This window comes from Ambystoma mexicanum, chromosome 10 (genome assembly GCF_040938575.1).
Source record: "Ambystoma mexicanum isolate Mex_15411 chromosome 10, UKY_AmexF1_1, whole genome shotgun sequence".
In the NCBI taxonomy this organism is placed as follows: domain Eukaryota; kingdom Metazoa; phylum Chordata; class Amphibia; order Caudata; family Ambystomatidae; genus Ambystoma; species Ambystoma mexicanum.
Window position 1 is genome coordinate 128145973 of NC_090932.1, and position 12569 is coordinate 128158541.

General features: G+C 51.1%; 1 protein-coding gene across 5 annotated transcripts in view; it reads left to right on the forward strand.

Annotated features, from left to right (window-relative positions):
• ENTPD4 (ectonucleoside triphosphate diphosphohydrolase 4) overlaps nucleotides 1-12569 on the forward strand; it is a 491672-nt gene that overhangs the window by 154046 nt on the left and 325057 nt on the right. The gene's annotated exons all lie outside the window — the stretch shown is intronic.

Here is a 12569-nt window from a genome sequence, read left to right on the forward strand (position 1 = left end):
CAATTGAGATTGCGATGATTGCGCTAAAAAAATGATTCACTCTTTGGTATAAACTATATAAATGTTGTTTATTTTATTATTATTGTTATCATTACTATTATTTATGGACTCCAGTGTATTAAACCATACATGTCTGAACATTTTTTATGGTACATGCTTGACTGAATACTTTTGGTCAGGAAAAGTAAGTCACAATGATGTAAAGGGATGTCCCCAGTATCACATAGTTTGTTGAAGTGAGAATGATGGCATTTGAGTCCAGGTTTTCTAGTTTCCCAGTTTGCCACGCTAGTCTGTGTCTCTTTCCATCCCATCTTTAGTTATACTTACATCTCAACCTGACCAAGTCCACACCTTTCGGATCAGAGGAGGAGAACCCTGTGAAAGTGAAGAGAGTGTGGAGATGCAATCTTCCTCAGAGACGAATACCACTGATTAATTAGAATTGGAACCCTTTACAGAGTGCGGAACACAAGAACCAGGGAAGGATATCTGTGCCACTAATTATTTTGTGGGCTCTAATCCTGAAGGAGAAAATCCAACACTCCTCAGTTTTAAGATTAAACCTTGTTTGTTCTGTAGAGAAATTGGCGATAAAACAAGACACTGCCCTCTGAATAAAATAGATCTGAAAAATAAAAATAGGGACCACCGGAAATCATGGACACGACCTGAACAGATCTGTGCATTCCATCAGAACACCAGGCACCCGATGGCGAGACACGGTATCCCCTTTACTTTATGACCTCTTCCCCATGCTACTATATAGGATTTACTGGGTTCCCAATCCCCACCTCCTTTTTTCCCCCTCAAACACTGAGACGAGGAGGAGAGGGATTGGAAGGATAAAGATTACTAACAAGAAACATGCTCAGAGACAGAAGACAGACTCTTTCCTATTGACAGCAGACTGTCCTAGTAATGAGGCGAGCCAAAGTCAGGCCTCCCTTTACAAGTATGCATACCTGAACCTAATTGCCTCTCCCAGGAAGTATAAAAGGTGGAAACCAAAGACACTTTTTGAGCGAGTCAAGGATGCTGGAAGGTACTGGGAAGCAGGAGAAAGACCACGTAAGCTTCAGAGACCCTGGGGGACCTGGAGGAGGAAACACTGGCCCTATTACCTGAGAGGAGACTGCAGTATGGAGAGGGAACTGTACAGCCAGAAGGCAAGACTAGGGGCAGCTGGGGTTGCCTAGCGGTACCCACAGCAGAACTCCTCCCCTGGGCCAGGCAGGCAAACCCAGGTCTCTGAGGGTCAGGAGATGAGATCCTGACCTCATTTGAACATCCTTTGTTTGGCTCATGTAGCTCCCAAAATCATGGAATGCTGTTTTGGGGAGCTGTGAAGTGGGAGCGAAATTATCATCTGGAACTGGGAGTCAAAAAACATATTTTCAAAAACTGTATATTTTGAGAGGAGGCTCAAGCTCGGCGGAGGGAAGTCTTCTCTGTGAACAATAAATCTTGAGGAGAGGGGTCCAAACCCAGCCAAGCGAGACCCTAAATGAGCAAGGCAAAACACACAAGGAAGCAGCAGTTCTGAGATGGCAGTTTAATACGAGGAGAAAGACGGCAAGACCAGACAGGGTTGCAAGGAGGGAATTGCCCTTGGCCTTTTCAGAGGAATGTAACTGCTATTTTCATGACTCCTCGAGAATAAGAAACATCAGAACAGGAATTGAAGCTGAAGAAAGGTGCATTGTGTGTTGAAGGTACCCGGGACACTCCTGCATCAGTAGCCGAGGCGGGGAGGAGGGAATGCTGCCGTGGTACTGTCCTTCGCTCCTACAACAAAGCCGCTCCAGTAAAGTCAGCCCAGCTGGTGAGACGGGGACACTGATGGCAGACCGGTCTGTGTTGGAACCAGGGTTGCAATCGACAACATTGTATGAAGAAATCTACAAAGAACTGCGCGTAAGGCATATGTGATGAGCGACACAATCTAATTGAATACCTAAGGAGTGAATGAACTTTAAAAGGCCAAGTAAGATACCGTGTACAGAGTGGTCCAGCACCACGTGGGTGCTCATTTGAAGTTCTCTGTTAGGTATCCAACTGAATGGCAACTATATTGTGTTAAGGAAGTTTATGTTAAAGTAGTCCTGCAGCGTGTTGAGCTAAACCCAGTGCACATTCGAAAGTCTTCGATAAATGTAAAGTGAACTGCAATTTGTCCGATCCCGGCTGAGGGTGACTAATTGACTTCTAAGAGGGATTTGAGCTTGGCGCAGGGGCATCCAGGGTGAACCAGGAGTCAGATCTGCAGTAACGGAATAAAGGGATCTGAGCCCAGCTGGGGGGGATCCAGGGCGAGACACCCAAATTAGAAAATTATAAAAAGAAAATTACTTTTTGTTTTGTACATCAGGCCCTCTGAATCAAGAGACTTTGATGAGAAAAGAGACCAGGACACAGAAGGCCCTGATGTTGGTAATGGAACTGTGTCCTCGTGCCGAAGAAGCCCAAGAGTGTGCTATGCTCGAGTGAACCGCCTTGTCCTGTGCTGAAAATGTGGGGAAGGGAGGCCAACGGCCTGAACATCCTTACTTATTATTTTGTGAACACTTCTTTCTTTTTCATGAACATTTCCCCACACTATTTGTAAATTGGTAGTAAGGATTGGCATTTTATTTTTGTGTAGTCAAGTGACAAGACTCCACTAGGACTGCCTTCTTTATTATTTGATGGTCGTAGCTTGCTCCCATCTGTAGTTTTAGGGTTAGATAGGCGTTTATCACACTCTTGATAAAGTTCAATAAATACCCTTGAACTGTGCTCACTTGTGTCTGTCTTACTTTGGTACCATGCCTTCCTTACAGTCAATACAACTATTACTATTATTGCAGTTAATATAACCCCTAGTAATGTCATATTGAAACTGTAAAGACTTGTGGTCTCTTTATAATGGGAGCACATTCTGGCACTCTGCACCTTCTAAAGTTTTACTTTGCACAATCTGCCCTCTACTGTATCCAATTTGCAATGGTCATGTGAAAATCAAGGTAGGCACTGGTACACTGTACTTCCACGAGTGCATATATGAGCCAGAAATATTTGGATGCATGTAAATAGAAGTATTCCTTTCAAACTGATTATCCAGCCACACTGCTGAGTGAGAAAATTGTGAAGCCAATAATGCTGAAGATGTTAAAAAAAAAAAAAAAAAAACTACTCCACAACTTTGCTCTCTCACATACCTTTTTTCATTCAACTTATTTCTAAAACATATGCAGAAATTGAGGATTATGTTTGGACCAGGATTATTTTTCCAGCCTCAACTTCATGGTCCTCCGACTAAAGACAGACAGATCTTTTTGTAGATAATCTTTGTCACTTTTGGTGGTGTATTAACAGTGCTTAAGGGGGCCAAGGCCACCATTGCCAGCTGGATTGCGTTGGGCATCTCTAAGCTGTATACTATGCATGGTCTTTCCATTCCAGAGTGGGTCTTTCCATTCCAGAGTGACTTTATTTGCATTCTACCAGGTCTAACGAAAAAGCATCAGTAACTTAACTAAGATCTATCAAGTGGCCATGTGGGGCACTCCCCATCTAGTCTGTAAGCACTACTCCCTGGATGTTTCCTCCAGGCGAGGTGTTTCTTTCAGCCAGAAAGTGTTGCGTATCTGGTTTGCCTAAAAATCACCTAACTTCTCCAGCATGGGGTCTGGCATGGATTCACATGCTCATGAATATTCCCCGTCGTCAGGCTGGGAATCCTCGGTAAAGAAAAAATCAGTATCAGTTTCGTTTCTGATCTGTCTTTCGTAGTAGTAACCAATCACTGATCTCTGCGTCATACTGATCACAGCCAATGACTGCCCTCTACCTAAGCCCCGCCTCTGGCAGCCATCTTCAGATTTTTACCGCACGTTCAAGTGTTGGGAGTCCTCGTGCTTAGCTCTCGAGCTTTTACTGCGTGTTTCGCGCTTTTTCAGGTGAATTTTCACATTTTTTCGGTTAATCGAGCCTCAAGCTCCACCGTTTCTACTCCCGTTAACGGCTACCCGTTGCAGGATTTTCCTGCGCCCCTCAAGGGTGAAGATTTCGTCGAATCAAATTCTTGGAGGATTCCAGAAGATTCGCGGCCTACTTCGAGATGGCTCAGGATGCGAGTTTGTCACCCGGACCCAAGCTGTTTCGCAGCTGCCCTGGATGCGGGCTGCAGAATGTGTTTAAGACGAACATTCGCGATGCCTCTACTGTCTTCATGGGGACAAGACTCATGTAGAGAAGGACTGCCAGTTCTGCAAGAACTTGTCGGAGCGGACCATGAGGGACCGTCAATCCCGTCTCGCCAGCTGGTTGGAGAAGGGCTCAACGGGTGAGAAGAAGAAGAAAGGGTCTGAGCGGGCTTCTAAGTCCTGTGCGGGCGCCCCGGCCGACGGGGGCCCAACACCAGGCCAAGTGTTGCAAGTCCGTTGGCTCCGGGAGCGCCGAAAGGTCGGGCTCTTCGGTCGCCAGGCAGGGCGCACCTTCCCCGGCACCGTCAACCACGAGCCAGCGCTCCGGTTCGGGGAAGAGGAAGTCCGAGACCCCGGGTAAGCTTCGGGAGAAGCCCCGTCCGATCTCGGAAGAGGGGGAGCGAGGCGTCGCCCCTCCCCCGAAGGAGAAGGCCCGGGACGTACCTAAGGTGGTGAAGGCCCCTACCCAGCAGGTAAAGGCCTCTATCGAGGCGATCGCGGCGACTCTGGCCAAGCCGGCAGAGACCCCGCCAGCAGAGACTGCCTCCGGGACTAGAGTTTCCCTGCCGCCAAGGAGGGAATCCTCTTTTCAGCCCATCGTCGTGGCCGCCATGATGGAAGAAGCGAGGGGGGGCACGGTAGCCTCCTCGAGCTCGGAGTCAGCCTCGGAGGAGGAACTGACCGAGGCACCTCTCGGAACCTCGAAGTCCAATTTGAGAAGGTTCGATCCCGTAAGGAAGATCCTCGGGAGATAACCGAGAAAGACGACGATGGCGAGGAAGAGCAGCCTTCCCTTCTGGTGTAGCCGGAACCTAGGCCTCAGGATGGCTCGGCGGCCATTTTGTCTGCGATCCAGTCCTTATGCTCTGAGATAAGGACGAGATTCCCACGGCTCGGGCCGGAGGACCCGCAACCTGGCCCGTCGGGAAGTCCTCAGAACAAACGACAGAGGACCCAACCCTCTCTTCCGCTCGCCCTGTAAGGCCTACAGTTCCCTCCTCATCCTCCCACGCGTCGGGAGATGACGGTGCGTTGGGCTCGACGACGGGTTCTGAGGGTGACTGCGACGACGACGGAACGGGTCTCCCGTCGCATGGACCTCGCCGCCCGACGAGATTGGCTCATTCCACGCCATGATCGCCAGGGCGTCTGAATTGTTCCAGCTCTGCCCGGAGGATCAGAAAAAGGAAGGTTTCCTCTATCAGCGCCGGGAGGCCAAGAGGAAGACTGTCATCGCGGTGCCTCTAATCGATTACACCTGGGAGGAGGGCTTGTCGGTTCTCAAAAACCCCTCCACGGCACCAGCCAAACGGGACCGGTACGAGAAGGAGTACCGGGTCCCCGAAACCGCACCCCTGTGCCTCAGGGCCCAGCCAACGCCAGACTCGGTCGTCTCGGCGGCGGCGAAGAAGAAAGCGGCGGGGTCAGGAGCCTCGACGTCGAATTCCCCGCCGGACGGCGAGGGAAAGAAGTTGGACGCAATGGGGCGGCGGGTCATTTCGTCGGCGGCGACGACGATCAAAGCGGCCAACGCCCTGGCGATCGTGGCCCGTTACGACAGGGAGCTCTGGTTTAAGTTGGCCCCCATATTGGACTTCCTGCCGGACGACAAAAGGTCCGAGGCCCTTGAAATACTGCAAGAGGGCGAGGTGGCGTCGGACCACGCCATAACGGTGGCAACCGATATTGCCGATACCGGGTTCTGCCAGCTGGGCAACGGTTTTTGCCTACGACGACGGGGCTGGCTCCGGGCGACCGACTTCCGTCAGGATGTCCAGACCAGGGTGTTGGACATGCCGTTCGACGGCAGCAACTTGTTTGGGAAGGCGGTGGACGAATCCCTCCAAGCCATAAAAACGGACACGGAGACGGCCCGCGCCCTAGGAGCCCTTCAGCAACGACGGCCCTTTCGGAGCTCCGGAGGCAGACAAGGTGCCTCCAAGGGATCCAGCGGTGGCTCGTCGTCCTACCGCCAGGCGGCACGCTCCTCGTCTCAGGAGGCCTACAAGGGTCGCGGCAAGCAGGGAGCGCCTCGCCTCCATCGGCAAGGTGGCCAGGGCGGCAAGGCCACCACCTCCAAGCAGGACTGAACCGGCCGTGGTCTCGGGCCCCCACCGAAGCACCCCGGTGGGAGGCCGGCTGACGAATTTTGTCGGCGTGTGGAAGTCCATCTCCACCGACCGTTGGGTGCTGGATACCCTGGCAAGAGGACACACTATCGAATTCCTGAAGAAGTGCCCTCACGTTCCACCTGTGGCCAGGAAGGAAAATCACGTCCCGCAACTGCTGTTGGAAGTACGGGCGATGCTCAGGAAAGGCGCCATCGAGCTTGTCCCAAAGAGGCTCAAGGGCTCCGGGGTGTACTCAATGTACTTCCTCGTCAGGAAGAAGACGGGCGGCTGGCGCCCCATCCTGGACCTTCGTCGTTTGAACAAATACATCAGATCACAAAAGTTCAGGATGGTCACCCTCCAGCACGTACTGGGACAGCTGGAGGAAGGCGACTTTCTATCGTCGTTGGACCTGGAGGATGCTTACTTCCATGTTGCCATCCTCAAAAGTCACCGAAAGTTCCTCAGGTTTGTCGTCCAGGGACGCCACTACCAATTCAGAGCACTGCCGTTCGGATTGAAGTCGGCCCCCAGGGTCTTTACCAAGTGCCTAGCACCAGTGGCGGCGCGGCTGCGCCTGCAGGGGATTCACGTCTACCCCTACCTGGACGACTGGCTCATCCGCTCAAGGACTAGGGAACTCGCCGTCGAACACACTGCGAGGACCGTCCAGCTACTCACAGACCTGGGATTCGCCATATCATAAACTACCCAAAGTCCCACGTGGTGCCGTCGCAGGTGGCCCTGTTTCTGGGAGCGAAGCTCGATACAGTGAGGCGCCTGGCGGCCCCGTCGGAAGAACGGACGAAGACCATTCTAGGCGAAGTGCAGCGCCTGCTAGCCACGGACGTGGCCAGGGTAAGGTCCATCAAGTCCCTCCTGGGGATGATGTCCTCTTGCATCTACCTGGTGCGCCTCTGCAGACTACGGATGCGCCCTCTTCAAGAATATCTTGACGCCCGTTGGATGCAGGCGTCGGGCACCTTCGAAGACAGGGTCCCCCTCAACGAGGTGTTCCGGCGGGCGATTTGTTGGTGGGGCGTTCGAGCGCACCTCACGGCGGGCAAGGACTTTCAGACGTCGGTGTACCAGGAGACGGTGACGACGGACGTCTCCCTGGAAAGTTGGGGCGCCCACACCGGAGATCTCCACGCAAGAGGCCTCTGGCTCCCGGAGGAGAGACTCCTGCACATCAACGTCCTGGAACTCCGAGCCGTGTTCTGGGCTCTCAAATCGTTCCTCCCGTCGCTCAAGGGCAAGGTGGTGCGGATCTTCACGGACAACACCACGACAATGTTTTACATACGGAAGCAGGGAGGCACCAGATCCCCAGCCCTATCCAAGGAGGCACAGGATCTGTGGCACTGGGCGGTCGCCCAGGGGATGTTCCTGGTTCCCTTCCACCTGGCAGGAGAAAGCAACACCATCGCCGACTCGCTCAGCAGGGAGCTGCGTGCGTGTCACGAGTGGGAACTGCGCCAGGATCAGGTGGATTAACTCTTCCGACGATGGGGCAAACCCCAAATCGACCTGTCCGCAACAGCGAGGAACTCGAAGTGCAAGAGGTTCGCCAGCAGGTTTTCCCCAGCCGAGAAGCATGGGCGATGCGTTCTCGTTCCCCCTGGGACGGCCTATACCTGTATGCGTTCCCTCCATTGCCGTTGCTGCTTCGACTCATCAGCCAGCTCAAGAGGTCCCGGTGCAGGATGATCCTCATCGCACCGGCGTGGACGAGGCAGATCTGGTTCCCGGACCTTCTGGACTTGTCTACGTCCCTTCCCATCAAGCTGTCGGCGGACGCGGACCTTCTCTCCAGAGAAGGAGGCGCCATCTTCCACCACGACACGGCGTCGCTGATTGCAGAGAGGTTCTTGCAAAGGCCAGGGCGTCCTCGACTCTTAAATGCTACGGTCATAAGTGGAAGAGGTTCTCTATCTGGTGCCGAGCACAGACGATCAACCCCCTACGGATTACGGCCCCTCAAGTGCTGCCGTACCTGCTATTGCTCGCAAAGGCTGGGCTAACCCATGCCTCCATTAAGATTCATCTGGCGGCGATCTCCAGATATACCAGAACCACAGGACGGACGTCCCTGTGGTCCCATCGACTGGTAAAAGAGTTTATGAAAGGACTGTTCCGGTCGTTCCCGCCGGTGAAGGCCCCGGCCCCGGCGTGGGAACTTAACGTGGTACTGAACAGGCTCATGGGGCCTCCATTCGAGCCGATGCACTCCGCACTGATGAAGTTTGTGTCGTGGAAGACTGCATTCCTGGTGGCCATTACCTCCGCACGACGAGTGGGAGAGATCCAGGCCCTATCCTGCAAAGCACCGTACTTGACTTTCCATGCCTCGAGGGTGGTGCTTGGGAGGCACTGCTCCTTTATGCCCAAGGTGCCGTCGGACTTCCATCTTAACGAGCCCTTGGTGTTACCTGTTTTCTTCCCGTCTCCTTTGTCGCCAGCTGAGAGGACTTTGCACTCGCTGGATGTGGCTAGAGCGCTGAAGTTCTACGTGGACCGAACAAAGAGTTTCCAGAGGACATCACAGCTGTTCGTGAACTTTGGACCTGTCAATCAAGGGAAGGCTCTCTCGAAGTCTTCTATTTCCAGATGGCTCTCCGGCTGCATCATGCACTGCCACCGGTTGGCTAACCGACCGCTGCCAGGCCGTCCGAGAGCCCATTCGACCAGAGAGATCGCTGCTACTACGGCGTTCTTATCTGGTGTGCCCCTGCTGGACATCTGCAGGGCTGCTACGTGGAGGTCGACGCACACCTTCACGAGATTCTACTGCGTCGATCGGGATTCCAGGGAGGAGTCCAGGGTCGGCCAAGCAGTCCTGCGCAACCTGTTCGCTTAAGGTGAGCCTGGTGAGGAGGTAAGAGATGCTTAATGTTGAGTTTTTTGTATTGCTTAATATTGAGCCTTTTGCCACCCCCCGTGGTTGTGCATGTGTGTACTGCTATTTATTCTTATATTCATGAGCATGTGAATCCATGCCAGACCCCATGCTGGAGAAGGAACAAGTTACTTACCTGTAACTGTTGTTCTCCAGCATGGGTCTGGCATGGATTCACATGCGAACCCTCCCGCCTACCCCTCTGCGGCTCTTCGCTTGGTCATACTGCCTCTTCACGTGCTATCAAATCTGAAGACGGCTGCCAGAGGCGGGGCTTAGGTAGAGGGCAGTCATTGGCTGTGGTCAGTATGACGCAGAGATCAATGATTGGTTACTACTACGAAAGACAGATCAGAAACGAAACTGATACTGATTTTTTCTTTACCGAGGATTCCCAGCCTGACGACGGGGAATATTCATGAGCATGTGAATCCATGCCAGACCCATGCTGGAGAACAACAGTTACAGGTAAGCAACTTGTTCCATATGTTGCACCTCTGCCGAATATTCTGTTTTGTTTGCAAAATGTTTAGAAGGAAGTGGGGACTAATGGAGGAAATTGTAACAAAAAGTTACCTTTGTGTTGATTCAGGCACTCTTAGTCTATGGTTTTTACCTCCTTCACAACTTTTTCCTTCTAGCGTATGCTAGTGCATCTATTCAGTGCGTATACCCGGGTGTAAAAAGGTGGGTTTGCATGCCTGGTTTCAGCATCCTAAATTCTGTTTCTGCTTTATGCCAGAACTTTAAAACCATTGTTTGTCATGGCCTACTGCAATAGGAGCCCTTCCCAACAAGTTGTGAAGGAGGAAGACCCACTTATTCAGAGTACCTGAATCACAATGAAGGTAATTCTTTGGTGTTTCTTTTTTTTTCTTTTTTTTTTTTTAACTGGTGAGTCCAACTTCAAAGCAAGAGGTTATTTAAACAAGGGTGTGTGGGAAGTTGGACATAGAAGATGGCTGCCAAGAAATCTTAGTGATTGACTTTACTAACAGAAATGCCTCTCCTGGCTCTGCTGCCAATGGTGGTGGTTCCCTGTCCTACGAAAAAAAAGAAGGTGCTCATCAGGATGTCTTCAAAATAACATTCAGCCTCTGTCCTAAACCTACTGCATCCTATTGCCCTACCACTAACAATAACAACACACAAATCAGTCTATGTAAGTGTTCTGCTCCCCTCCTAGCTTGGAATGGCTGGAGCTTGACCCCCACCCCTTTAGTAGTTCCAGTTCTCTTCCCCTTTTGGGTTACGCTCAAAATCAAAAAGTCTTAGTTTCTCAGGTATTACAAAGAGAAGGACACCTGTCCCCCTCAGAAAGCTTGGACACAGTTCCAAAAATCAAACAGCGTCTTTATTCTCTTGACACTCTGTTAGAAGGTTACACCTAAACCCTTCAACAGGTTTCTCATAAGGTCACACAGTTCTTTCTCCAACTTAATCTTTTCTTGTAGGTGATGGTTATTATTCTCTTCAAAGTGCCTATTCCTTTTAGCTTCGCGTGGATTATTGGCCTTTGTTGGCTGTAGGCTTATTAAAATGGTCTCGTCCTCTCCAGGGGTCCTAATTCTCCCAGCCACTCCTTGGCTGATTGGTCTCATTGGCCTTATCTGAGTTGCCATGTCTCCATTCCCATCAGTGTTTCCGGTTCGCTCAGCCTCTTGTGGGCATTATGCCGTTGTAGGCCGTGTGTGAGTTGCAATGTCGATATCCCCTTCAGGGCTTCTGTTTTGCTCAGCCCACCGTGGGCTGCTTGGCCTTGTCGACCATATGTGAGTTGCGCCATCTTGAACCCCTTTCAGGCTTCTAGTTCTCCCAGCCTCTCGTGGGCTGTTGGGTCTCGTTGGCTTTGTGTGAGTCGCAGTGTCTTTTAACCCCTTCGGGGCTTTTGGTTCTCCCAGCCTCTCATGGGCTGTTCCGCATCGGTGGCCAAAGGTGAGCTGCAAAGCATCTACTGCTGTCCGGGCAACTTCTCATGGGCTGCTTGACCTCTTCCGCCCTATGTGATTGACAATGGGACTCATTACAAGTTTGCCAGTCCGGAAACAACGGTGCTGGTAAGCCTAACGGCACCATTGTTTCCGGACCGGCAAACTACAAGTCTGCCTGCCGGAGCCGTTGTGACTGACAGGTCTGCCCTGCCGGAAACAGCAGCCACAGTAGGCAGACTGTCACGGAAGCACGTGCACCGTTAATAACGGTGCCAGTGCTTCCTTGGTCCCCATTCGCATAGGACTCTATGGGAAAGGAGATTTACAATTTTCCAACACCTGACTTCCCGGACAGCTTGGGTTGTAATGCCCCAGTTTTACAGTGAAGTCAGGTGCCTGTAAATCATTCAGAGTCCGGCGGCAACCTGCCGGTAGCACCAGCAGGGTTACCGCCGAATTCAGAATGAGGCCCAATGTCTCTAACCCCTTCAGGGCTTCTGCTTCATTCAGTTGCTCCTAGACTGCTGTGCGTCGTCGGCCATATGTAAGTTGCATTATATCTAACCCCTTCAAGTGTCCCTCCGAGTCCAACCGCCTTCCTCACCTTTATCCATGCTCGCCACTTACCTACTGTGGGGTATATGTACGGGGCAACAATTAATGCAGGGAGTTTGTCCCCCTCATCCCCCAATCAAAAGTACCACACCAAAATGCCAGGTTTATATAATTCTAGCCCGGTCTGTGAACTAGATAATACCACGTAGATCCCTCCCCCTTTAGCAGTAGGTAAACCAAGAACCAAGTCGGTGTGTAGAAAGAATGTTTGTTTATTAATTAATATGTAAAATTAATATGTATACAAAATCACACGAGAGACCACCTCACTCTGTGGCCCAAACACGTTTCTTTCCTGACAATTCACTTTTCACACAAATTGGAAACATTAGTTGTACACAGTTTTCCTTCTTTGGTTATTTTCACCCTGGTTACATTAAAACACAGGTCTATAGAACACTTCAAATACCTGGGTCACTCACAAAACACTCTTGATGTACAGAATTGTGCAGCACCCTGGACATCTCCAGGAATCACATTTTATTTCTATGTATTTTTAAGAATTGACCTCCATTAACTGGGTCTTTTGTTTTTACAGTGGCCTTCTGTTCACCTCATGAAACGATAGTCCGGCATAAGCTCTGCCCCTTTTCCTGGCTGTGCGATCTTCAAAGACATTCCCTGATATTCGGAAACGGGAAGGGGCGGGGGGGAAGTGTGCAGTGCCTGGGATTTCAAATCTTATGACAAAATGTCATTTTGCTAAGCATAGTTTTCTACATGCACAGAAAACGTGTATTTTGGAATGTTGCAATTCCTTTGCACATGAGGCCTGCTTTAATATCTTGCATCAGGCCATCAATGTCCAACTTCACATTATAAAATA